Source organism: Strix aluco, chromosome 5, assembly GCF_031877795.1.
Source record: "Strix aluco isolate bStrAlu1 chromosome 5, bStrAlu1.hap1, whole genome shotgun sequence".
Taxonomy (NCBI): Eukaryota; Metazoa; Chordata; class Aves; order Strigiformes; family Strigidae; genus Strix; species Strix aluco.
The window spans coordinates 24,960,582-24,987,110 of record NC_133935.1 but is presented as its reverse complement, the minus strand read 5'-3'; the positions used below and the strand labels follow the sequence as shown (position 1 = coordinate 24,987,110).

Sequence of the window (26,529 nt, the reverse complement as noted above, 5' to 3'; positions counted from 1 at the left end):
ATCCCATAAATTCAAAACCAGTTCACCTTATGCATAACTTCTTATTTTAGCAATAACTGGGAATAGGAATGCAAAGCTAATTTACTGAGCAGATGCACACAAGCCAAAGCACGTCTCTGATCACAGCTTTCCCCCCAGTTTTTCAATGATCAGCTCCATAACAACAGGTATTTCTGACTGGAACCAAGTACTGGAACTTTGACATCCCCCAGCTACTTCCTCCCCCTCCCTCTCTCCCATGTGCTTTTTGTTCTCCACTACCTTGCCTGAAAGCCTCCTCAATTACGTTGTTTGCCATACTTTAAGCAGATTTTCTGTAAATTCTCCTTTTTTCCTAATTGGCTGATGATATCTTACTCTTTCAGATAGTTGTTCAGTTTTAAGTGTAAAGAAAAATCCAGCATATATATACACATATATGCTGCTATTTGACTACCTCTCCACAGCTAGTTTACAAACTACAAAAAGGCTGCTTTCACAGAAGACAGGTAGAGCTGACAGTGCAAAGGGCTTTTCTTGTATTTAAGAAAAAGAGATATTCCAAGCAAATGTTCGCAAAACCTATCTATCCTTGACATAAGTGTTAAGTCATGAGAAACCCCAAGAGCTAAAATTAAGATGTTGATTTCACCTTGTTTCTAACCTTTAGAAGGTTCACATCACCTGAAAGCAGCCTGCACCTCAAATCAGGGCTAAAATCCTGCTGCAGCTGAAGCCAACTGCAGTATTTTGACCAACCACTTCAGTAACTTTCTGTTCCCCCAACAAATAACCAGCACACTGCTTAGTATACTTAAAAGTGAGCATACGTTCATTCAAATTAGCTATCTTGGTGCACTATGGCCAAGCTGTGCTCATTGCCTTTCCCTATTATGACATCGTAATAGCTCTGGACAAAGAGTCAGCTTGTTCTACCCAGGTTGGAAGCTGTTAATAACAATAGTTAAGTGCAAGCAAGGCTTGATTGAAAAAGAAAAAATAAAAGTACAAATAAGCCACTTGAGTTACTCAGAGTTTATAAACCATCCAGAAAAGCGTGACAGTACCCTCCATGAACAGGGAGGCAGGTGGCAGATCCTCCCTACCACAAGAATCCTGGTATAGAATAAAGTAACTTTTTCCTGACAAAGATGACTGCAAATACAGAATTGGCTACTGGAAACAAGCTAACTAGTATTTACCAAAAAGCCTCCTCCCTTGGATTGATGAAGGAGAAATATCCTACAATATATGCTGCTTCCCATCAATGAATGGGCAAAAATCTTTCATGGCAGGTTGAGGTCAAAATACCACACGAAAATCTTCTGCACACAAAATTTGATTGGAAAGGAACAGATTGTGGTTTTGAAATCAGTGTACTACTTTATTTGAAAAGAAAGTGTTTATACAGAGTTACCATCTGATTTTTTTTAGTGGGATTAAGTGATTTTCTTTTGTGGAGTATTATTCTTTTGCTACTCCAGAAGAGAGCTTGAGATAATAAGCTCTGCTTAGAACAAACCAACCAGAAGTCCCACAACCATAGAGATGATAGTGTTGAGAATGAGCTTAAGAGACAGTTTAAGCACCAAGGAATTTTCTTCACACGAGACTGGCCAAAAGATGGTCTAACATCTGTGTGAAACAGGCCAAAATCCAGATGCCACAAGTGATATCCAAGACACATACAAACTATATATACACATATTACCTGTGAGAGGACAACACCAATATGCAAGTTTCTATAAACTCTGAACTACAAGAGGTTGTTTCTAGCAACAAGGGCTGCTAGAAATCTTGCCTCCAGATATAACCTAAAATTCCCCAGAAGTCTCAAAGTCAGTTTCCCAAATTACTCGTTGACTTGCATCCAAGAACTAGTCTAGTCCAAGAGCTGTTGGTTGCTTTGCAGTTTCTCCCTGTGCAATGAAGCTAACAATATGGTGGGGGGAAAAAAACGAGGAAAAGAAACATTGTTTTGAAGCAGGGGATGCTACAATATATATCTTCCCTAATTACAGAACATTCCCCACCTGTCCTTGAACTACAACCTTTACAGCACAGAAAAATCAAATTGGAAGGCTCTCTTCTCTTTGTATTGGTGAGAACTGGCCAGAAAGAATTATTAACTTGCTTTCTTTTGGTGGTGGGGAAGTGATAGGAGGAGATAAAGAATTCATCCAGACATTCGGTCATCTCTTTTAAAGCTAGATTTTATTAATGGCAACTATCAAATGAGTTATTAGTTGAAATAATTCTTCCACCTTGAAAATTATTATTTTATCTTCAGTATTTTAATTCTCAGTCTGATGTCTGACTTCAGGGAGTGTGTTTGTCTTTAGGGCATCTTCTTCCCTCACAATATTTTAATCTCAACCCTTGCATCTTTTGATTTTTCATTGTCTGCTGTTCTAAAACATCTTTGTCCAATGCATAATTTGTTTCCTTTTCAGACACACTGAAACAAGTGACTATCTCAAAAGCCTCAGCACAGCTTGACTCTTCCCCTCCTCCCCCCCTTTTTTTTTTCTTCTCTAGTCAACAAAAGAGATGGACCCTGAATCCAAATCTTTGCTGTCCCTGGTGACCTTTAACAAGCTGAAGGCCACAGCAGTATACCAAGATCATCCTCAAATTCATTAACAGGGCATAAGTGCTATCATCAGGTCACTTCATTAAGCTGGCTCATGATTACAAGTAACAAACTGAAGAAACCCAAGATACCATTTAGCAATGATGAACTGCAGCACAAAACAGAATTCACCAGCTCGGGAGCTGCAGTACAGGATATGAGGTAGCTAGAAAGCTTCATGATCACAGACTGTGTCTAAAATTCACATGCCTTCATAGAAAACTTCAAACCTGCTGTCACAAATACATGTTTGTGGCCGAAGCACTAATGCTTTCAAAATCCATTACAGTCTGTAACACCTTGTATCTTGACTCACAATTTTGAAGCCACATGGTTTGACCCCACTGTGCTCCGTAACATTTTCAAATCACCACAAAATGTTTGAAAGAAAACAAACCAGCAGGTGACCTAATGAAACAGATGGATTATTAAAGTTTCTTTTTATTTGGTCCCTGTTAGGAACATAACCTTGCATTTTTAACAGTAAGTTTCACACTCTCACACTTGAATTAATTCAACAGGAACAACAACTCTGAAATAATACTCTCCTTTCCCTAGGATTAGATATAAAAAGCATCTCAACTCCACACAGACTTGAGGTACAAAAACACAAGGGCATTTTGGAGATCATGAATAGCATTCAAGTCAGAGTCCCAAGGATCTTTGCTTCTACTAACTAGATTTCAGTCAGACAATTTCAAAGCAGAACTTTAAAACTTGAGTTAAGAGCATTATAACTAGGGTATGTCCCAGCAAATCAAAACAGTATCCAATGCAGTGCTTACTTTCAACTCTTATTTTGGCACAAGCCTGAATCCAGTTCAATCAGGCTTAATCACTAAATCCCAACCTTGAATCGGTTTCAGGATTAGGAGTGAAGTATCATCTGCAGGTAGTTTTACACAAAGCACTTTTCCTCACTGTATTTCACCTACTAACAAACAAAATTATCAATATGAAACACTGCAATCCTACTAGAGAGGCAAGACTGAATGGACCCATCCCAGAAAGCCTCACTGCTCACCAGTGTTCTAGGAAGGATCGGTTAGTTAGTAGCAACACAGCAGAGATTAAGACAGTTAGCAGCTGGGATGCATTTTATTCTGCGGCAGATTAATATCCTTTTCCAGATACATTAGCAAAGGAGACTGTACTGCATATATTCTGTGACAAACAGCTCGAAAAAGTCATATGCGTTAAATAAACATCTCATGATTCATCATCTCAAGTCAACAGGCATACATTTAATACACTGTAATGTCTTCCAAAGCCCTGTAAGTATTTGTCCTTCATTAGTATCAAACATATAGCACATTTCAGAAAATAGCAACCACAACTTTCTTAGTAACAGCAACACTAAGTGGAAGTCACATTTATACATCTCTAATATGGTCTAAATACAGTGTGGGAGTGAAAGAAAACACAAAGAGCAGCGGAATAAGCAAGTTATTATATTGTAGGAGAAATATTTATATGAAAGCTACAATGCACACAGCTTACTTCAAAGTTGCCTTACACCTCTAGATGCCTTAGCTTCAAAGGGAAGAGGACAGGTCATTCTCTCAGCTGGTTTCAAGGAAGACACGGCCCCACCCATTCAACATTTCCCTCTCCCCTTACAGTTTGTCTGCAAACACTGCAAACAGTTGAGGGATTGAAGACATTTGTGTACAATTGCCAATATTTACACTAACAGCAATGAGGTAATCTGCTCTGTTTTGGCAAGAACTGGCTTAACTCTTGGTGTTGTAAGGCCAAATCTGTTCTTTACACTTCAGTCAAGCCCATGTGCAACATTTGCTGTGCTTTGTCATTTGACTACAGCCACTTTGAGTCACAGCTGTCAAAGCGAGGTGTTCCTTGGACTCCAAATGTGAACTGAGGGCAAACTTCATAAAGCTCAGAAAAACATATAAAAACCTTACTATACTTCCCACATTACAAGATACAGACCAAAACACAACACCCTCTTCCACTATATTTTTGGGAAAGTTGCAAGCAAATGAGCCATTTCAGAACTTCCATGCTTGCACTGAAAGATGCGGGAAATAAAATACATTTTATAATTGAAATATCTATTTAAATTTGAATTAGCTGAAGTTTCCAAAGTCAATTAAGTACATGGTTTAAAGCCATGGTACTACCTGACTACTGAAAAGAACTCTCACCATAATTAAATGCAATTCCTGAAACAGAAATAAGGTGAGGCACTTTCAACTTAATCCACATAACTGTTTTAAAAAATTATAATCTTAAAGCTTTATTCAGAGAGCAGCTACATTATTCATTAAACATTATCTAAGAAATTCCAAGTCACTCTCCTGGCAACCTAGAAAAGTCTGCAAGACAGAACAGAACATATTCCTACAAGGAATCTTTAAACAGTTAAGGCAAGTAAGAGAAAGGAGCGGGGGAACCCATCCCTTTCTAAAATTTACACTTGACTATGCTTACTTTCATATTTCCCCAAGCACAAAAGAACTTCTTTGCTCCTTCTGTTCTCTATTTATAGGACTCAGCTGGATTACTTAAGTATTTCCCCTCTCTAGACAGTTGTGAACTTGCATAATTTTATTTATTAAAGCAAAATCTGAGGTAATTGTAATACACAGCAATAGCTTATGGACTAAAATACTCTGTCTGCATTACTTAATTCCCATAGTTCTGCTTTCAATGCTGTGGTAATGCTACAACCAGCTCCAAGCTAATTCCACACTGCTTTTACCAACTGGCCACACTGTCTCAAAAATGGATGTGGAACTTCACTATTACTTCAGGAGGTGAGTATACTTGGGCATCTCTATTCAGCCAATAATTTTAAGGAAACTGTTATAAACTTCATACTTTCTAAACCACTAGTTCTCTTTAAGTTTGGCTAAAACTCACCTAAGGGGTCCAAAAATCACTGGGAGGGGCAAGAAGCACAGAGATGAGAAACATCATCATAAACACACTTCCCCTTGGAAAACAGTCTTACAAAGACCACATACAGCATTCATTGAATGACCCAACAACAAAGAGCTCTTCAGGAAAAACCGGATTCTATGCCAAAAAATTGGCAGCCATTACACAAAAGTCACAGTTTGCAGTACCAATGGAAAATGGATTTTAGGTCAAATTCAATATAGCAAGAAAAAAAAAAAATTTCGTTTGTCTGTTCCTACCTTCTTTCTCTTCTGCAACAACTTTTAAGCCAGCACCACTTTTCACTTATCTCTCCATATTTTCAGACATCATCTACATTTTGTACCTTCTGTGATACAGCCTTTCGTTACTGGCCATGCAGTTACAGGCTTTCATCTCAAGCCTTAATGACTACATCTTCCTCCTCACCACACCCTCAGCAATCCCATCTTGTCCATCAGCCCAGAACAATGATGTCAGGACAGTTTTCTGGAGTCAGCAGACTTGCCAAAAGCAGAGAGCGTGAAGCAGTCCTCCCTCTTCTCTAATACATTATATGCAATATACTTATTTTCATTCAAGAAGTCCTTCCACACTCATCTCTACCCTTCTTCTCATACATTTTTCCAAGTGAACTGTACTGCTTTATGGTTCATTTGCAAACATAGCCTCAGACATGCACATAGAAGAGAAACTCCACCAACCTCATTATCCTCCTTCAAATTCTCCCTTAACCCACTTCTGCACAGTGCCTGCCAAAACACAATGGATCAACAGCTGGCATATTGTGACCCTACTGCTTTTCATGAGAAATCAATCTTATTCTACTCATCTCCACATGCCCTACACACCTTAGGCAAGGTGTATCTCCTTTTCAGGAGCTCTGCTGCCTTTTGGAGAGGCCAAGACAGTGATCTGCTTGAAGAGCTCCTGGAAAGCATCCAGAAGATTGGCGACTTAATCGAGCCTTTTAGGAGTACACTTGTCCCCCTAGAATGAATTTTAACATCATTCCTCCTATTGTGGTGGATCTTCACCATATGTCTCTAAACTTAATTATGAGATGCCTGGGATGCCAGGCACTGGTACTGAAGAACGTACAGTCCAAGTTAAACAAAACAGCCTCTCAGCTGCTCAGTAGTGCTACATGAAGAGCTGAGGTGCTCATGTACGCTCTAGGCTACCATCATACTGTTTATGAAGTACAAGTCCAGCTTACATTTCTTTCTTGAAACAGGAAAAAAAAAATAATCAGAAATCCAGTTAGGACATTTTTAGTTTCCACTGCTCTTTCTTACCAAACTTAAAAAAATATTATCCATTTCTGTGGACTCCTTCTCTCCAGAGGAACACAGAGAACACGCTGTGTAGTCTGGAGAGCTATTAGCCATTAACAGCAGTGAATGAGTTAATAGACAGGGTTAAGGATTAGGATTTTGCAACAGATTTTAACAAAAAGAGTCTGGCCAGTTTTCTTTTAAATGAGAAGTGGTTGCTGGGATTTCTAATCTTTATTGATATGCAGCTATGGAAGCGTACAATACCAGGTAACATTAGGAGGCCAGAATGGCTTATTAAGCACAATTACCTAGCAAACAATCTAAATCCTGGAAAGAACTCAAGGGGAAGTGCCCACATAAAGTTTCTGCTAATTGTAAGCTAGTGAGCAAACAAAGACCTAAAATAATCCAAAATACAAAGCATTAATGAGTCCAGACATCCAAAACATGACACTTAAATTAAAAAAACAATTACAGAAGTATAATATATTAGAAAAGAGAATTAGAGTCTTCGTTTTTCAAATGAGCAACTTGAAAAGCCACATTAAACATCAGTGTCCAATTTGCCCATGTGCTTCTAAGCATCTTTATCAAAAAGAAGGTATTCATTACTCTAAAGAAGGTATTGGGCATTAGCAATCCTGGGGACCAGTTCAGCATTCTGTGGTTTGACGTCTTTAGCACAGCTGTACTCTATATTGTGCATGGAAAACCAAGAAAACTTGATATACAATATAGTTTTACATTATATGCATATAATGCAGGCCAGCTTAAAAAAAAACCCACACAAACAAAAAAATAGACCTGTGCAAGTCCTTGGGACATCTGTGTTATTGAAGAAGTGACAATAAATGCCTATAGTTTCAATAGCAACTAATTTAAGATTTCACATAGTTTCTGTTTCATATGTTCAAGGGGCTTTAATTTCCAGAAACTGCTGAGGCCTCAGGCTCTGCAACTTCAGTAACTTTGAAGACCTCAAAGGGAGTAGCCTAAAACAGATGTACCCCAGTAACTCAAAAGTTTTATCTCATTTGCTCAGATCACCATCCTCCGGGGTTTTTTTCTTAAGGTTTTCACTGCATATTTTCATCCTAAGGGCAACAATCTTTGTGTTAATTATTAGAGGAGTGAACTTCAAGTTTTCCAAGGAAACCTATGGCAATTTTGTCACCTAAAGAACCCTCCTCCTCCTGCTTTCTTCTCATTTCAGCTATAGAAGCAGTCTCTAGCCTCAAAATGATTGCATTCTAACAAAGTCCAATACACAAACAACAAGATTCTGGAACCAACACTGATTTAAGTTTTCATGATCTTCTCACCTCTCCTTTCCTTCTTCCTTTCTTCTACTGTCTAAACAATGACCATTGGCATGGACAGAGCTGAGCAACCTCCACAAGGTAGCAGAATAAGGCAATATAATGATTGAAAACATATGAAACTTGATAGATGTACAGACAATACATGCAGTTGTTATGCTTAACTTTAGTATAAAGTCTATTGTATACTATACTGGGAACGTATTAGGATGGTTACAATAATTTAATGGTTATCTGCTAGAAACCAAGTATGGCAAATTGGGCATTGTAACAGAATTTGCAATGGCAGTTCTATGCATTTCAAGATCCTGCTTTTCAATGTATCCATATACATGCAAAACCAGGAGACTGAATTGCTCAAACCTTTATCGATTTAGAGTGGAACATTCTTGCTTAAGCAGTAAGATGTGCACATAAAAGTCACCCATGCTGAAGTCCTTTGAAAGGTATTACTATTCAGAAACAACTACGTTCTGTAGAGATACAGTTGCATGTCTCTGAATCAGGGAAGGCACTGGAAGAGGCAGGATTGCAAGGCAGCAGCCTTCCACTGGGAATAGGAAGATCCCAGATGGCCTGTGTACCCCTAGAAGACACTTTCAGGTCTGCTGTCTACCAGCTAGCATGACTGTTCACTCAACTCCTGCTCAGATTTTGGCTAACCCAGCTCATGATAAGGCCTGATGTATGCTGGGAGCACTGCCATTAGGTCAGAGAAAGGGCAACACATTATCAGGACAGGTGGCCAGAAAGACCTAATGGTCATTATGCAGTAATTATCATCTGCAGCTTGCTGTCTCCTGCAGCCATAATCCATACGTTCTTCTGGTAGTTTCTTCAGAATCCCCTAACACATAGAAACAGTATAGACCAAACTTCCAAGCTGGAAGATGTAAATATATCAGCTTCCCCAAAAAGCTTTTAAAGTACATCCAACAGCAGCTGGACTGCTGACGCTTTTCTGTTTCATGATGTGATACAGGGGATGCCTGCACCATGATGGGTGAGAACAGAGGACCACTCTCACCATCGGCTAGGTAACTATTTTGCTCACAGGTGCATGAGTTATAAGTTATTAGTTGTGAGTTACGAATTAGAGAACTTGTGAGTTAGAAACCTCATTAATTAAGTGATGAATTAGTGAATTCACATGTTAGACTAGTTTGTACAAAAGGGACTGAACCCTTCTTTATCATGTGTTTTGTTTTCTTTCTGTCATTGTTTGAACTCAGTCTGTAGCCAATCACCATGTGGCCAGTCTTTTACTTCCCCCTCCCCTCCCCAGTGAAATAGGGGAGGAACAAAAAAGCAAAAAAGAAATTCATAGATTGAACAAAAAAAATATTTAGTAATAGTAACAAAACAACAGTAATAGTAAGTCCAAACAGGTAAAATACAGCAGCTGGTCACCAATCAGCAACCGGTACTCAGCCCACCCCCAGCAGCGATCCCGACCACACCAAAGACCCCACCGCGCTGACTGGGAAACCAAAACCAGGCCGTGAGAGAGCACATGTCCGTCTATACACTGAGCATGCCGTCACATGATATGGACTACTCCAATGACCGATCTGGGCCTGGCCCTCCAGCTGTGCTCCCTCTCAGCCCAAGGAAAGTTAACTATCCTGGCCAAAACCAGGACAGTTTCTTAACGAGCTCATAAAAGAAAACTTATTTTGTGAAGTATGTTGTATAAATTTGAGAGATCCAAACGGACCATGACAGCTACATACTTGATATTGATAAGAATGGAACAAGCTCTTCACAATGTTCCAAGCACAAAGTTTCGACTGGTTTCCTCTTTTTGCTTTTAGAAGCAATATAGTTCAGCAACATTTTGAAAAGAAAGGATTAAACCTGTTCTCAATGGAAGAAATCCAGTCCCCTGACCTAAAGATCACAGTAAGGTCACTTTAAACACATTTTCACCATAACCTGAATTTGAGTGCAATTCCCTGCTTGACATACTGACCAGCCTAAACTTTGACCTGGAATAGCTACTATCATTGCCTGAACATTCAGCTGTGTGTATGCAACCAGCATAGTCAATGGTAGATAGTAGTAGTTTGGATTTTTCTGTACAATTAAGTCAGGTTCCACATGGATTGCAAGAAAAAAGTACAATCAAAACTTTCAATTCTTATTTTCATTCTCAGACAATCTCTGCCTGGTGAGGAAGCGAGTTTGTTTTCACTGCTATATCTGCATCCTTTGTAGATGGTCAAGTCTGTTGTCCTCCAAGAGGAATAAATAAAAATTCTATGTGTGAAAACTTAAAAGTTTCCAACCCTCTATGTGGGAGTAGTCCACAGAAGAGAAAGCCTTTAATTAAAAACCACTTCAGAGCTGAAGTCCTGCTTGTTTATCTATCTGCAGTCCTTTCACTTACAAAAGCTCACTGGGATCCCAGATATAGAAAGCTGAAACATTTAGGCTGAAAAATTAAACTTGAGAGCTTTCAATTGTAGTAATATACTTTCTTGCTTTAGCAGCGCTTTAATACTAGGTGTATCCAGAGGTAGAGTATAATATGCCTCCAAGCTATTTCTGAAATACTTGCTTTCACAAAGTTATGGCACATTCAAATATGACATAAGCTATACTCACACAATCTCATGCCTTTTACCCGAGAAATAAAAAAAGCTAGAGAACAGTATCACTTTATCTGAATTTCACTGCTGGGGTGGGGTCATACTGTTTCCATGTGCAAACACCATGTGGTATATCCTGCACTTTGCTGACAAGAAGCAATCTAACACTAGGCTTCTGAATCCTAAACAAACAATATTGTAAATCCACTATCAGCTGCACAGTAACTGCTGTGCTTTATGTAAACATACTTTTAAGGATAAACATGCTAAGAAAACCTGCAGTAAAAAAGATCAGATATTAGCCCTGCCTGAGTTTTAATGCTTTATTCCACATGCCATCATCCCTCAAGCATTACGCTTGCAGAAATGCAAAAGCAAATAGGGATATGAGTTCTTACTTCTGCATCAGAACACGCTGCTGCACAAGCATTCTGAAGAATAATATTTAGAACAACAGTGTCAGAACAGGTGTCTGAGCAGCATGGTTTCAGGCTTGACACCAACTGATAGTACTTCAGCTTCCAGAATGGACAGGAAAGCTTTAGAAAGCAGTATTTAAGACAGCAATGAATGACATTGACTGGAAGCGACTCTGTAGGGTTACATTCTCTGGTAAAAGACAGACCAAGAGGAAGACTCCCTTACAGGCATGCCAGACATTGCTACATTCTTTCTGGGCTCCAGGAATGGACTTCACCAAACCTGCAGCACCAGAGCTCACTAGTCAGTGCAGCAAAAGGACAGAGATAAATATTCGGGGACAGCCACAAACTAACTGCGTGTGTGCCCAACCCCGCCCAGCAACAGATGCACCTGCAAACACTTCTCTCATATTCAGGCTCTTCAGTCAGGCTGGGTGAGGATGGGAAACATTCAAAGCTCAAAGTCCTTTACTTAGTACCTAATTCTTTCCTTTGGATTTGAATACTAGACCCAGGAACCAAGAGAAGGCTGTATGTAGTAGCTCAGAGCATTTACCCCTGAAATGGGAGAGCAGGGTTCTATGACTTTCTTTTGCTTGAAGGGCCTCAAACCCCATCTTATTACTTTCAATATTATGTTAGATGACAGCATTCCCCTTGTCATGAAGCTGAAAAAACACCCCAGCATACATGAGACTGCAGAAAAAGCAAGAGGAATTTTAGCTCTATAAATCTGGTAAAGACATTCTTACTGTATGGAACAATTTTCAGTTCTTAATATTGCTTACAGAGTTCAGATTAAAAAAACAAAACAAAAACCTTTCACAGAAATGCATACACAGTCCTGGCAGCAAAGGTGAGAACTCAAGAAGCCCCCGCTGTAGGTTTCCCAAAGCACAGAGAAAAAGTATGCATCAGGGTCCCCAGTACTGGTACTACTGGGAGAATATTAGATTAACTTTCAGAGGGTGAATCACAAAAGCCATCTCAAACACTCTAAAAGTCCAACAGTGACTAAAACCAGGACCACATGTATATCCCTGCATCAGTCATTCAATAATAGGAAAAAAATGAAAGTTAAACTTTTATAAAGAAAACCACTCAGTGTTCTGAAAGCATTAACCCAAGGGAGGAAAGAAGTGGTGTGCCTGAAGACAGACACACCATCACACTGAACAATTAACTGAAAATATAATTCACTTATAATCTTTCAGATTTTCAATATTTTAATACACCATGGAACCAGCAAATTTTGAAGAAAGCACACTTCATAGCAAAACAGTATATCAGTTTCATTTTAGGACATGCTTTAGACGTGCGCTGGATCATCTAGTCCAGTCTCAGAAGTTCTCTCCATCCTAAATTGCTCTGATTCTTATTGCCTGTCAACATATAAGGGCAGGTTAATACAAACACAGACATATTAACCATGAAGATAAACAGTCAGTGTTTAGCTTACCTAAAGCAACTTTTAAGTCGTGGATCAAGTAAAACTGGCTGTTCAAATGAATCAGCACCAGAAGCAGTTACTAAGTTCTGATTTCAGCATCCAGGGAGCAGCCAGAACAGTTAAACTTCCAGAGGTCAAATTGCCCTTCAAGTACTTTATGAAACAGGATCTCACCTTGAAAATCAACCCTAGTTATCTAATCTCTGGTTAGTTTTAACCTTGAAGTTTTCTGTTCAGACAGGAGTGCCAAGGATGTTGCCTTGGCCCAAACAGTGGTAGAAACAGTCATTTTCTCACATGGGAGTCTAACACAGAACAACATTATTTCCACACTTGCTGAAAGATAACAGATTCCCCCTAAAACTTGAAATAGTCCAGCACAAAGAAATGTTTGTCAACATAGGGCTTGAGATCTGCACAAAACTTTCTTAACCTACTTACATCCCATGACATTAGTGCCAGCTCAGTGCAAGAACATAAGGAAAGAGGCTAAAATTGTACCAGTGAAGGTGCAGACTGAGCTTCAGGCCCCGATATCCTTAATTTGGCCTAGGGCAATACCTCTGTAGAGACTATATGGAATTTCTTGCAGAGGTCAATCTACAGTCTTAATACTTAGCCAGCATTGGTACTCAAAAAAACCCCAAACCCCACACCATGCAGTGTCTCAGGGGTCCCCTGCATGATACCTGAAGTAACATTAAAAACCAGCCAACAGGTCATAATGACTAATTATGCACAGGCATTTGCTCACTGCAGCAAGAGAAAGCTGGAGAAAATGCAAACCACTAAAACACGGTGTAAAGGCTAATTAAAAATAGGAAACATTAATTCAATTCAAATTCAGTTCAGCATAAATTACTGCCAGTGGAGCTTATCATCTAAAACCGTCAAACAGGCACTCCTCTCACTTAATAGAGGAATCAATCCAAGTAGGCCAAATGTCAGATGTCAGCTAGTGTGAAGTGCAGGATAAAGTACAGAAATACAAAAGTTTTGTTAAATAGTGAACACAATGAAAAATCAAACCGAACTGCTAAGGGACCACTGTGGCACTCAAATCCTCCTAGTTTAAAACTAGGGAATTCAGCATCAAAACCACTTGCCCAAGCTTATTAAGACATATATACAGCTCAACCTCCAGTTTACCTCTCTGGTTTCATACAGAAGGGCAGATGGCAGTTTTAGAAACACTCTTTAGAAAGAACTATTGCTACTTTACTTTCATTTTTTTTAAAAAAATGCATCATCTTGTACATTCTTACAAGCTCTCAGGTGAGTGGATATCACATCCTTTTGACTAGCAAGCACTTTATCTCATTATTCCTAAATTTCTGTGCACACTTAGCAGGTAGAGTGTTATTGGTAAACCTAGGAAAAAGTTATGCTATTATAATGTATGCATGTGCCTTTATACTCCTTTTATATCACTGCAGAGAGGTCTACTGCAGCTCAAGAGCGTATTTTACTGATGCTATGCGTATCTCAGATCTGATATTAGAGAGTGGCGAATTCAATTTAGAATCTCTAACTGAACAGACTTTACATGTCACAGTAAAAAGAGACTCGAAACCACTTCTGATAAACTATGACATACAGGTCCCTTTCCATGTTATTTTAAAACCTCTATTTTTCTTACCCATAAACCACTTCCATAGCATGTTAACTGGCACTGAGATAGCAAATAGAAGTTGGTAATTTAAGTACTTCTGTAGATACTTTTGACACATTTCCCAGGAAAGTAAAGGCATTTGAGATTCCACTGTAAAACTGCATTACCACCTATATTTTCTTGATAAAGTTCTCTTCAGTTCAGCTACAGCCTTTGCATCAACTACACACACAGTAAGATTTATATACCCACTATGAAATTGAAAATGGGAAGTTTTATATGTTACTTACAGAAATCTATATTTTCTCCTATTTCAGACCACGAGCTGTGAGATGGAAACTACTGCTACTCACAAGTTATTTTTTTTAGGGGTTCCCTGCACTGACATTTAGGTTTTGTATTTTGTAGAGGTATGCTTCAGTGAAGAGAATGGCAGGTTCGTCAGATATGACGACAGCAAAGATTCACTCCCTACCCCATACCCCTCCCCCCAAAAAAACCCCAACCCTCTAAAGAAATTCTTTAAGGGTATATTGAAGAAATTGAACTAGAAGACCATCAACTACACAATACATTGATGTCCTCTTTTTTTGTTTTCTTCCAATAAAACCATTGTACTTTGTCTACAAGGTTAGTATTTCAGATACAAAATAAACAAGGAAGAAGGGTGATTTATTTTCCTCACCAAATTCTGAAGTAGATTTCAATACCACGATGTGAAATAGTCTTAAATATTACCAAAAACCTTTCATTACATATATTCATCAGAAGCTAGGTTAGTAGTACTACTTCAAATATTTTTGTTTAGTCATTACTCTGTTGAAAGAAGCATCTGAAGAAATTTTGTTTGGGAGTTAGAGAGTATGAACTCCCCCAGGACCCCAGCATGCTAGGGTGGCAGAACAGAGCATTCCAACCAGCATCCAAAAAGCTCTGAAGACCAGGCATAGCATGAATATTCAAAATGGCTATTAGGAAAAACTTATTCTCAAGGAGGGTAGGGCAGCCCTGGAACAGGCTAGCCAGGCTGCTTGTGAAAACTTCCACGCCTGCAGGTTTCCAAGACAAAGCCAGGACAAATCCACAGCTGACTTTATCCTATGGTGGTAATGGTTCTGTTTAAAAACAGGATGTCGGACTACATGACATCCCAAGGATCCTTCCAGCCAATACTTTCTACGATTATGTGAAAAAGGTAAGAAAAGCACGTGTAGGGGAGAGGGAGTTACATAGCTCACATGTTCTGAATAGCAGGCAAAGATTTATGACTTTATCTGACAAGGACTCCCACACATTGTGTTGTTTTCAGAATCAATAAATTATGCAAACTCTTCTGAAAATCTCTGATAACACCATGTTTGGCAAATACACTTTTTATGTGGCTGAAACAACCCATGAAACATGCACATAAAGAATGCAAAGATACAGAACACATTTACAAAAGTTTGAGTGTCCATACTACCATCTACATTTATTTGTACCTCCAGCTTGCACTGTCTACAATGACACAAAATCAGGAGCTGAGCTAGAGCACATACAAGCACACTGACCAGCAAATCATAGCAATGAATGCATCACTAACATATGGCATGGCAGAAAGCAGCCTACACGTGCTTTAGACATGAACAGCAACGGAAGTATGAGCAGTGCTTCACCCTTAATACGGCTCACATACCGATGTCAAGAAAATCACACAAGTTTACTGAGAGAGTGAACAGAGAATTAAGTCAACGCCACAACCTAACAAAAGACCTATTTTAATATATCACATGGTTCTTGCATTCACTTGTATGTTGTGACTTTTATTTCAAAGAAAGGGATGGAGAGTGCAGTAGTGTGGAAGGGAGGGAGTCACACAGGCCACACATGATGCACACAGTTGTTTACAGCTAGCTGAAAAAGGAGCCACTGCCACACCACTGCACACCTCCAAAACTGAACAACTCCCATTTTTCCAAGACTTACTGAAAAAACATTATTATCACTAGTTACACTGAAAGGCTAAGGCCATATTAATAGCTACATAAAATATCTTGAATAAAGCCTTTGTTTCTATATTTAAAACTCTAGCAAGCTTCTTCCATTTTAGATTATACTTGGAAATACTTAAAGATGGTAACTAAGCTTCATCCTTACTGGACCCTCAGTAGAACACCACATTTCAGCTTCCTGTGTACCTACTTCAGATGCAAGTATTCTGATGCTTATATTATTATTTGACCAGAGTCAATCATCAGAACAATTTGTTTGTACAGGAAGGGCACTAATCGCATTTTCTCTTCAAGTACTATTATAGCTATCTGACCCTGTCGGAGCCTCTTGAAATCAAGAGTGTTTCTAGAGTCTTACATTTCTAAACCAAGTTAAAAACATAGAAAAGTGCATTATTTTCAGAGAAAAAAAAAATCCAAACCTATCCACAAATAAACATCACTGTACAGTCACTCCTCTCCCCATTTACTGAAAGCCCTGTTTGAGCAGTGTCATTCATTATCCATCTTCCTGTCTGAATAGACAGATTTCTAAAAACATCTAAACAACATCTAGTAACTTTTTCCAGCATGGGAAAGAAGAGTGGGCATACATATGGTAGCTATATTTTAGTCACTCTTTTTACCTCTTACATGAAAAATTTGCCAACAAAATTAAGCATCTATTGTTCAAACATGTTCCAGAATAAGGTATCTCTGTTTCAACTAACAACAGCAAACTACTGGTGATATATTTTATGATACTAAATTAGCGTAACGGTGTTGGAGTTTGTACTTTGCAAGTAAGGTTCTTAGACATGGTAAGAGAACACACATTGCCAATCTTTACTGCATAATCTATGAAGACCATCGCGGTTTGCAAGATCATATTTTCCACTCAAACACCAAGAGAGCCCCAAGCCTAAACAAGCTTGAACATGTGCTTTGCTTTGTACATACTAGTACAGGAAAATTAACCATACACATAATGTCTCTTGAGAGCAAGGATCTGACTACAAACATCTTTAAAAATACAACCTCTCTCCAGATCAGAAGTGAAATAAAGTTATGAACCTCCTAAACTATGTTCTGATTTCAGATTGAATACTTGTACTCGAATTACATAGTTTTACTTAGTGAAATACCATAAGTGCACAAGTTCATATACCAGTTCCTTGCCAACATCCTGGTTTAAGACATCTTTATCCGTAAAAAGCAAGATAAGGGTCTCCCATGCCCTAAGAAATTGTGCTAATTCATCAGGCTACAGGATTTTGAGGAAAACCTTTCCAGACACCCTCTCATTTCACCTGCACAATTAAGATGTTCCCTGCAGCAGGGACTTGAACCCTGGGAATCTCCCAGAGACTTAGCTGTTAAGAGAGAGAGAAGTAAACTCTCAGCATACCCAATTGAGGAGATTTAGCTTAGGAAATCCTGTAGTCTGGCTGTGGTAAAAATGTCAATTCAAATGCCCTCTGGCAAGGGAGAGGCTTGAACCTTATTTAGAAACGTGCTCACCACTGATCTAAACAAAAGTATAATACAGTGAGTTCTGGCAGGCTAACACTCTGCCTCCCTTCCTTCGTAATAATCCAAACTGATGGGAAAGCCTGGGGATGAAACAAAAAGCTGAAAGAAAATGGAGGGGGGTGTGTGTGTCAAAAAACCCTTGATTTTTAAATTTTTCCATTTTGAAAAGGACTTTGCTGGTGAACTGAAGATGACCACTCTGGAAATAATAATTCCTCACCCAGCACAAAGGGACATGTAGAACCACAGAATATTTATTTTTACAAGCATTCTGGAACCTTAACATTTTAGTTTTGTTTGAAAGCACATGGGCTTCAGTCCTTTTTTGTGAAGAAACAAAGCCTTGCTATATGGAATTCAAAGGGACACTTTGTCCAAAATGTAATAATCCTGTTACAGGTGACAGGCATCAGGCTTGGCCAGCTCTGTAACAAGTGATGTGGTTCTACAGGTTCCTGGAGAAGCTTTAAGACTTCAATTAGAAGTATCCTCAGACCTAGGAAAGGTTATACAAGAGAAATCTGAAATTACTTTTTAAAAGTACGAAGCTAGACTTAAAGAGTGAACACAGGCATCCATGTTTCTCTTCATATTTAGTGATGAATGATCTGAATATTAACTTGAAGGTATTTGTAAATGAGATTTTTGCAGATTTGACAAGTAAGATACTTTAAATGTCTTTATTTAGCTGTTATTTTTTCTTTCTCATTTCAAGATATCAATTACAAAGTTTGTTTCCTGAATAACTAAAATTCAAAAAGCAAACTTTTATTTATTTAAAGCCTAGAAGTTCTCATTTTTAAACATTGTGAATCTATTCTTTGTAGAAAGCAGTCTACACAGTTACAAAACTTTCATGGAAAAATAAACAAGATTGTATCAGAATGACATTCCTCCAAAAGCAGAGTTTTTCCTGCCAGAGAGAAATCACTAATGTGCATTGCAATTAGTGCAAAAATCAATACTATCTTTGCAGTTGCAGGCTGGGAAAACTATATTTTTAGTTACTGCTATACAAACATCAAGTGAAAAAACTGAACGTACTTTTTCCTCTCAAATGTTTAGCGACTGTGTATCATTAAACATCCATCAGGTGACATCGTCTACATCTCTAGTGATTATATTAATAAAAACTGAACTATGACCTCAAAAAGGTCAGTCAGGCTAGCTTAAAATTTAGAGTCCATTGGAAATGCATGATCCCATTCTTTTCACTGCTCTACAGAAAAAGCCTACCCAGCAAGTGCAGCAGTGAGAGGATGCAAACCTTGCCAACTCAATGAATTAATGAACAAAAGCATGAAATGGTTTGCCTGCAACACCAAGGGCTTGGACATAGCGACCCATGTCCCAAGTAGTAAAGAACTAGTCAAACATTTTTGAAGCAGACAAGCTAGGCTTTCCTGTCTCTTCATGTAAGTGGCATTTCCACACACCACCCTCCCCATCATTTATTATCAATACTTCTGTCCTTGTTTCCAGACATACTGTCTCACTTACATTCCATTTTCAGTTTGCCTTCAGTTGGCAAGAAATCAGTTAATCCCAACTCTGAAAAAACACTGTTGTTTTAAAGACCAGTATATTTCCTCAGAAACATAGTATTCAACTTTAAACGCATTTCAGAAACTTGAAGTACAGGTGCTACAAATGTAAACAAATAATTTAGATCCAGATAAGAGATCTGAGTTTTATGTAAGGACAAATTTGCATAGGACAGTAAGAAGGGGAAGAAACATCACACTTAGAATGAGAAAGCAAGAAGCTACATGTAATAAAAAAATGCAAACAAGTGAGGAAAAGGAGAGAAACAGATGCACATATCACGGTATCTTCAACTTCAGCTACACTATCCCACTAGTCTGAACAAGTGCAAGGTCATTAAAGAGCTGCAACACAGATAGTAAGGAAACAAGAGGCACATTGTGCAGTGTTCAACTTCAGAGTGGGGAACGGAGAGACAGAAAACATGAAAAGCATTTCTTGTAATCCAAAGAATGCAGCACAATTCAAGGATCCCAGTGATAACAATGTCAAAGAAATCTCAGGTATTTTTCTGTACTGACTCAGACACAGCATGAGAATGGTGTACACACAGTAAGTTGAAACATGCAAGCAAAGCAATGCAAGAGGCAACATGTTTCATTTGAGATTATTCTTCACCTCAACTAGAACTTCCTGGCCTGTCAGAGAAAAACTCTCCCTGAACCAGAGAGCCTTTTAGAGATCACCCAGGAACTTGTCCCGTTTCTTCATTCCATTCAGTAGATGCCAGCAGCAAAAATGGAGGGGTGGAGGGTGAAATCACAGCAAGATCATTTAAAGAGATATCTTCTGATTCATGACATGGTTCTGGAAGGGAACACACTCAAGTTTTTGAGTCCAGCCAGTAGCAGAAGTAACTCAGCTCAGGAGGGTCAAAGACATATATTTCATGCACAAAGTAGGCTGCAAAACACTCCAGCAGTTACTCACAGCTAGAGGATACAAATGAAGCCTCAATGCTCAAACACCAACAAAATCTGGTTTTGTTGCTTATTAAGTTTCCTAGAGAATGTAGTACCTCCCCTTCTATGTTTGGAAACCACATTCAGTGGATAACCAGTTAGAAAACTTTTGCAGGTCATGCAAATGGAAGGGAAAAGGCTGCTTAGGAAACCAGTACTATATACAAAGGCTCCTGATCCAGTAAGAAATTATTACTCAGGAAAATGAAGTGGTATGCTACTGGTGAAAGCCTCTGAAATGTCTCTCAAAACAAAGGTTTTGTCAACCCTATTTAAGGCTTTGTGCAAGTTAAATCAATTGGAAGAGACCTACACTGAACTTCAAAAACCCCATAAGTCTATAATTCTAAAACAGGTAAATTTTTGTCCACTTTTCATACCTGAAGTTTAAGTTGTGGAAGAGACAAAAAGTGTCTCAAAGAAACTCCCTCCTCTATTGAAATTAACTAGACACATGACCAAAATTCTAATTTATCAATTGAAAAAAGTTTCATGAAGTATAGGGGTCCTGAACCACCTACTATTCACAAAGAACCTTGTCCTGAACTACTGCTTTAAGTTGTAAACACAATTTCAGAGAATCTACAGCACCTGAAGACAGTAAGAGGCATATTGGGCCGAGATGAAGTGTCCATTCAGCCCTGTACATCTGTCTTCAACAGGGATTCATCACTGAGCAGGTCACTGATACTGACCTTGCACAATAGATCTTTGAAGTCCCTCACAGGAAAATCCATCACCCTTGAGGGTGACTACGATTCTTCACCATCTGGTAATATAAAACACATTTATTCTGACTTTCCTTTACTAATAAACAGCTCAAAGGCAATTGCAACTGCAACTATGACATTCAAGAGGAAACAGTGCACACCTACAAAGTCTCAATGCAAGACAGAACTGTCTTACACAACTTGCATGAAGAAACTGCAGAAGCAAGAAGGTTAGTGGCCCTTTGGAGGAACATGGAGCAGGACCTGAAACCTTGACTCGCTGTTGTTGAAAAGATTGAGACCTTGCCTCAGTAAGCTAGAAGACAAGAAATATGTTGGACATTAAAATTCCTAACCCATAAAAATAAAAAGAACAAGGAGTCATAGCAAATGCCTAGGGAAGAAGAAAAAGGCTGCAAGAATACTTTATAGTTCTTTTGAAAGCTCTGTTGGCTTCCAACTGGTCCCAGCTCCTGTACTCATAGGTGTGACTTGTATTTATTACCATCAACTGGATTTCTCTTCTGCTCTTCAATCTCCACTGATTCATGGCAAGAAGTTCCACAGATCTAGTTCCTGTAGTGTGAAGAACAATCTGCTTTTTTTTTTTTCTCAACTAGGTTCCTATTAGCTTCATTTGACATTTACTGGTGCTGCCCGAGTGAATGAAGTCCTACTTGTCTTTATCTCATTCATGATTTTGTAGGCTCCCCTCCTACATTAAGCTGCCTTTCTTTTGGACTGAAAAGTCCTAGCTTGTTAAATTGCTCCTATCTCTCATCATCCTTACCATGCTCTTCTAAGCACTTCCCAGTTCTACTGCCTTCTCGCTGAGGTGAGGGAACCAGACTGCAAAGACTATCCAAATCTTGTGGGAGTGACAGATTTCTATAGGGGTATAATATTCTTTTTCCTCTGTCATTTTCTTTACTGATTGACGCTGCATAAAAGTGAACTTTTTAAATATTTTTTTTAGGTACAAAAAAAATCAACTATGACTCCATGATTTCAGCTTGGAAGAAGTGTTTTATTAAGCCACATATTACAAGTTTGTCTTTGTCTTGTGCCCCAAAATAAACAACAAACTGAAGACACACAATAAAAAATTAGATTAGTGATGTTTATGAAGAAAAAATGTAGTTTATTCAAAACAAGTGACTCACTGTCCCCATGTGAGGATGGGTAAGCACCATCTTGACAAATTTTCAGCACATACCTCCTGTTGTCATACAATCATTCAAAGAGCGTAACTCACATGGCTTATTTCAAAGTGATGAATAGAGGAGTGACACTCTAGTCACAGGCTTGCTTCACTGAAAGGAATTTACTCAAATAATAGTTACAACAAATACTTAAATATTTTAACTTGGTAGAAGAAAACCTGACTCAATACCACCACATTCTCAGTTTCCTGGAATTACAGGTTAACATACATACACATATGTATATATGCACTCTGGCTAAACACCACATGGGAAAAATAAGAGACCATGTCTTTATAAATTCTCCATCCTGTTTCAGTCAACAGGACAGTTTTCATCACCGATACTACTCCACCACACAGAATCATCATATTCTTTAGCAAGAATATGCAGTGTTGGTTGTGGGCAGCAATTAATACTCTGGAAAAGTCTGCTTTAGAAATGACCAACTGATTTATATTAAAGAGATATGTAACATGCCTAGAATGTGAGACTAAAAGTACTTCAATGAATAACTGTCATGGTTTGAACTCAGCTGGTAGCCAATCACCACGTGGCCAGTCTTTTACTTCCCCCCAGTGAAATAGGGGAGGGAAAAAAAAGAAGAAATTCGTAGCTTGAATAAAAAAAAAATAGTAATAGTAACAAAACAGTAACAATAGTAAGTCCAAACAGGTAAAATACAGCAGCTGGTCACCAATCAGCAACCGGTACTCAGCCCACCCCCAGCAGCGATCCCGACCACACCAAAGACCCCACCACGCTGACTGGGAAACCAAAACCAGGCCGTGAGAGAGCACATGTCCGTCTATACACTGAGCATGCCGTCACATGATATGGACTACTCCAATGACCGATCTGGGCCTGGCCCTCCAGCTGTGCTCCCTCTCAGCCCAAGGAAAGTTAACTCTATCCTGGCTGAAACTCAGACAATAACCAAAAAATGACTTCACAAATATGGAACAACTTAAGACAGTGTCAGTCTTCAAAGCTAGACTCCAAGCAAAAGAGCATTTTTAATGCTGTGGATACGTATATATGCATACACACATAAAAATCAGAGTCATTTAGGTTGGAAAAGACCCTTAAGGTCAAGTCTAACCATTAACGTACCACCACCACTAAACCATGTCCCTAAGTGCCATATCTACATGCCTTTTAAATACCTCCAGGGATGGTCACTCAACCATTTCCCTGGGCAGCCTGTTCCAATGCTTGACAACCATTTTAGTGAAGAAGTTTTTCCTAATACCCAGTCTAAATCTCACCTGGTGAAACTTAAGGCCATCTCCTCTCATCCTATATACTTCAGCAAAGCTCCTATATAGTATGCAGAGTGTATTTTATATATGTGCATATATATATTTCTACTAGTTGACATTCTACACTATATTAAGGACAATGAAACTAAATATTTTCAGTCATGCAATACTACTGCCTATCCTCACAGGGCTGGAAGAAGCACCGATGACTGTGTGCTTCAGACTTTCCTGTAGCAAGAAAAGACTGTTGTACCTTTATGCTTGACTGTACTTCAGATACACAGAACTTAAGCATGAGACAAGCTATCATTCTGGCAAATGATCCAAGTATTTTGTCCTGTTAGTTATACTGGTCCCTCACCTGCTTCAATTATCAACAGAATACTACTAAAAAATATTGTATTTACAATAGAAGTCGTTGTAGAATGGTATTCTACCCAGGAAAATGCTGAAGGTGTGACTGGTGTAGAAGTCTACCACTTAAAAGCTTACATATGTACATAAGATAAATTAGCTTTAAGTGACGACCATAAACTGTGACAAGCCAGAGAAGAAACTGCATTCTGCTCACAGACTCCAGAACAGATTGGAAGAATGAGTTTCCCCCACTTGCTTCACTAACTTCATTTACATCATAAAACAGAGGACTCAAAAATCAAAGCAATATGAAAAGTAATACCAGTGCATAATCTGACAGTATATATTTTTATAGTTTTTTAATTCCAAGTAGTGATTTTTTACTACATCAAAAATAAATCTCATTGTCAGGAAAAACATTATCTGCTAGTGTTTTCTTTCCCTGACATCTCTTCTGAATTTTTGGTAATGTCTGATTTGCCAAGTTGAGGATGTCTCCTTATACCCAGTACTGTGTTTTAAAATGTACATTCACATTAAGAATGGGAAACAGTTGGACTGTAGGGTTGTGGGGCGTGTGATGGGGGGATGTGTTATGTAGTCATAGTACTTCTCCTGCAAAACTTTTATTTGAAGAAAAACGAAAATGTCTCTATCCCCAAATGAAGGGACAGGTCCACACACACGAGCTCTATGAAACCAAAGAGGATCGGGGCCCTCTGCTCAGAGCACACCTACGACACAAGCCAAGAGGCAGCTGCAGTCTGCAATCCCCAAACCCATGTGCAGCCATAGCTGACTGCCTAACCTACAAGTCACTTACCAGCTGTTGCTGGCACCAAGAACTGCTGCCCAAGAAGGCCTGACAACTAGGGGAGCTGGGGACAAGACACTCCTCTCATGCAGGGCACACTCCTCAGCAGCAGGGTAGCCTTGGGTCTCCCTCTTACACAGCTGGAGGGGGCATATACTTGGGGATCACATCATCACGAGACAGAAATTTGTCAGGACCACCAGAGGTTTGCTTGGGAACAGAACTGTTTTGAGAAAACACATGTTGCACAGACCAGGGGAGCTGGGATCTTGCTCAGATTTCTAAGCTTAGGAAGAAAGAAAGGGGAGGTGATAAATATCTATTTATGAAGTTCTTTAGGCTTCAGAGTTCTTAGCATGCTTTATGTGCAAGTACTTTCAGAAGGGAGAAGGAAAACTCTTATTTGAAGTTTCTTTGGTCATAACTTCTTACCTGCAGATGAAGATAGGCAGAGATGTCTGCTTATGCAGTGGGCTTAGTGCAATCTGCTACTCCAGGCATACGTGTGGACTCCACTGACAAGGTCAGTTGCTGGAAGAAAAACATGGAAACATTGTTATACATTAGTAAGACTACCTTATTGCAGGTAAAGTCCTATTCCCCCCTCCTCCCTTTAATGCTTTGGAAAAACAGTGTTCACCTAGCACCTATAGATAGGGATAACAGACTGCTACATACAATAGTATTTTGTTTTTTTAAAGTTAGCTCGAAAGAAGTGTGGAATACTGCACTTAATTTTCTACCTCTTATACCTGGTGTGACATTTTCCTGCTATAAATAACTAAGTGTGGTAAACAACATTTCAACAGCTTTCCAGAACATCAGAAAAAACTAAGCACTGTATTAGGTACTTATGAGCATCTACCACTGCTAAATTGTAAATATAGGAGACTATTTCACAATCTTCTTCCCTAATTTTCTTTTTAAGGAAAATAATCCTCAAACTGGAAGGGTTCCAGATATAAAAAACCTCCAAGTGCTCTTGAACTGCACACCCTGACTCCCTTGCAGTAGTGAATCATGGCTAACACATGCATAAGAAGTCAAACAAACTAGGCAAAGGGTAACAAATCCCAGATTAAGACTAATATTAAATCAGCTTGGAAGGGATGCTTACTACAATTACGTTTAACAGCATCATTGTGACAGATCGGCAAACACTGCCTAATACTATGTCAGAGCCAAGAAGAACACATGAAAAGTAGTTATTTTTAAACCTTCATCACCAAAGACTTTCTGAAAAATATTTTAAAAAGCTTCCCTGTCACAAACCAGTTCATGCAAGCAGCATCCTTGCTTGAAGTCTCATTAAAACATCTGTGATATGAAGGTCTGCAGCTGTGAGATGGTGTCAGCACATCAAGTCTCAAAATGGAATATAGGAAAGGTTGACAAGAAAATGTAGGGGTATACCAGTGGAGAGGAGAAGGTAGCTCTCCCCCCTGCCAGCTCACTACTCTGTCCTTTGTAACCTTATCAATAAACAGCCATGTGCTCCCAAAGTAACAGTATCTGTATCAGCCTATTTTGGATACTGCTCTTACCTACAGGGAGAGGGAATGATCCGAAATGGAAGCAAGACAGACTACGACAATATAAGGAGCATCAACCTGCTTATGTCTTACCTGACTGTAGTCACTTGTTCACATCTTCACTTGACTGTAGAAGTTAGCCAGTCACAGCAAGGTCAAAAGTTTATTCCCCCTCTTCCCCAAAGCAACCTAACACCTTAAAAAGCATTGACAGAGGAATGGTCCAACCCTGACTTCACTGCATCATTCAGTCCCATGTCTGCTTGTGTCCATTTTGTCTGGAGCATTCATCTCAACTCCTGCCTACATTACCACTAGTCTGTGGTCACATCTAAATGAGCAGCCTATGTCTGTGATTCCCACAGTTTTGTGTGTGTTTGTTTTATAAGCCATATCCTGTGTTAACAGGAACAACAGAACTAAGATCCCTTTCTACATCAGTCAGAAAAGAAG

The 26,529-nt window shown here is 39.0% G+C and overlaps 1 protein-coding gene across 5 annotated transcripts in view; it reads right to left on the bottom strand.

Moving 5' to 3' along the window:
* The window catches only part of RASSF8 (Ras association domain family member 8), a 91,367-nt gene that overhangs the window by 25,500 nt on the left and 39,338 nt on the right, over positions 1-26,529 (bottom strand). For all 5 annotated transcript variants that reach the window (XR_012623502.1, XM_074826445.1, XM_074826447.1 and 2 more), the window contains one exon: positions 24,977-25,075. The gene's annotated coding sequence lies outside the window, so the exon portion shown is untranslated. The remainder of the gene's footprint in view (positions 1-24,976; positions 25,076-26,529) is intronic.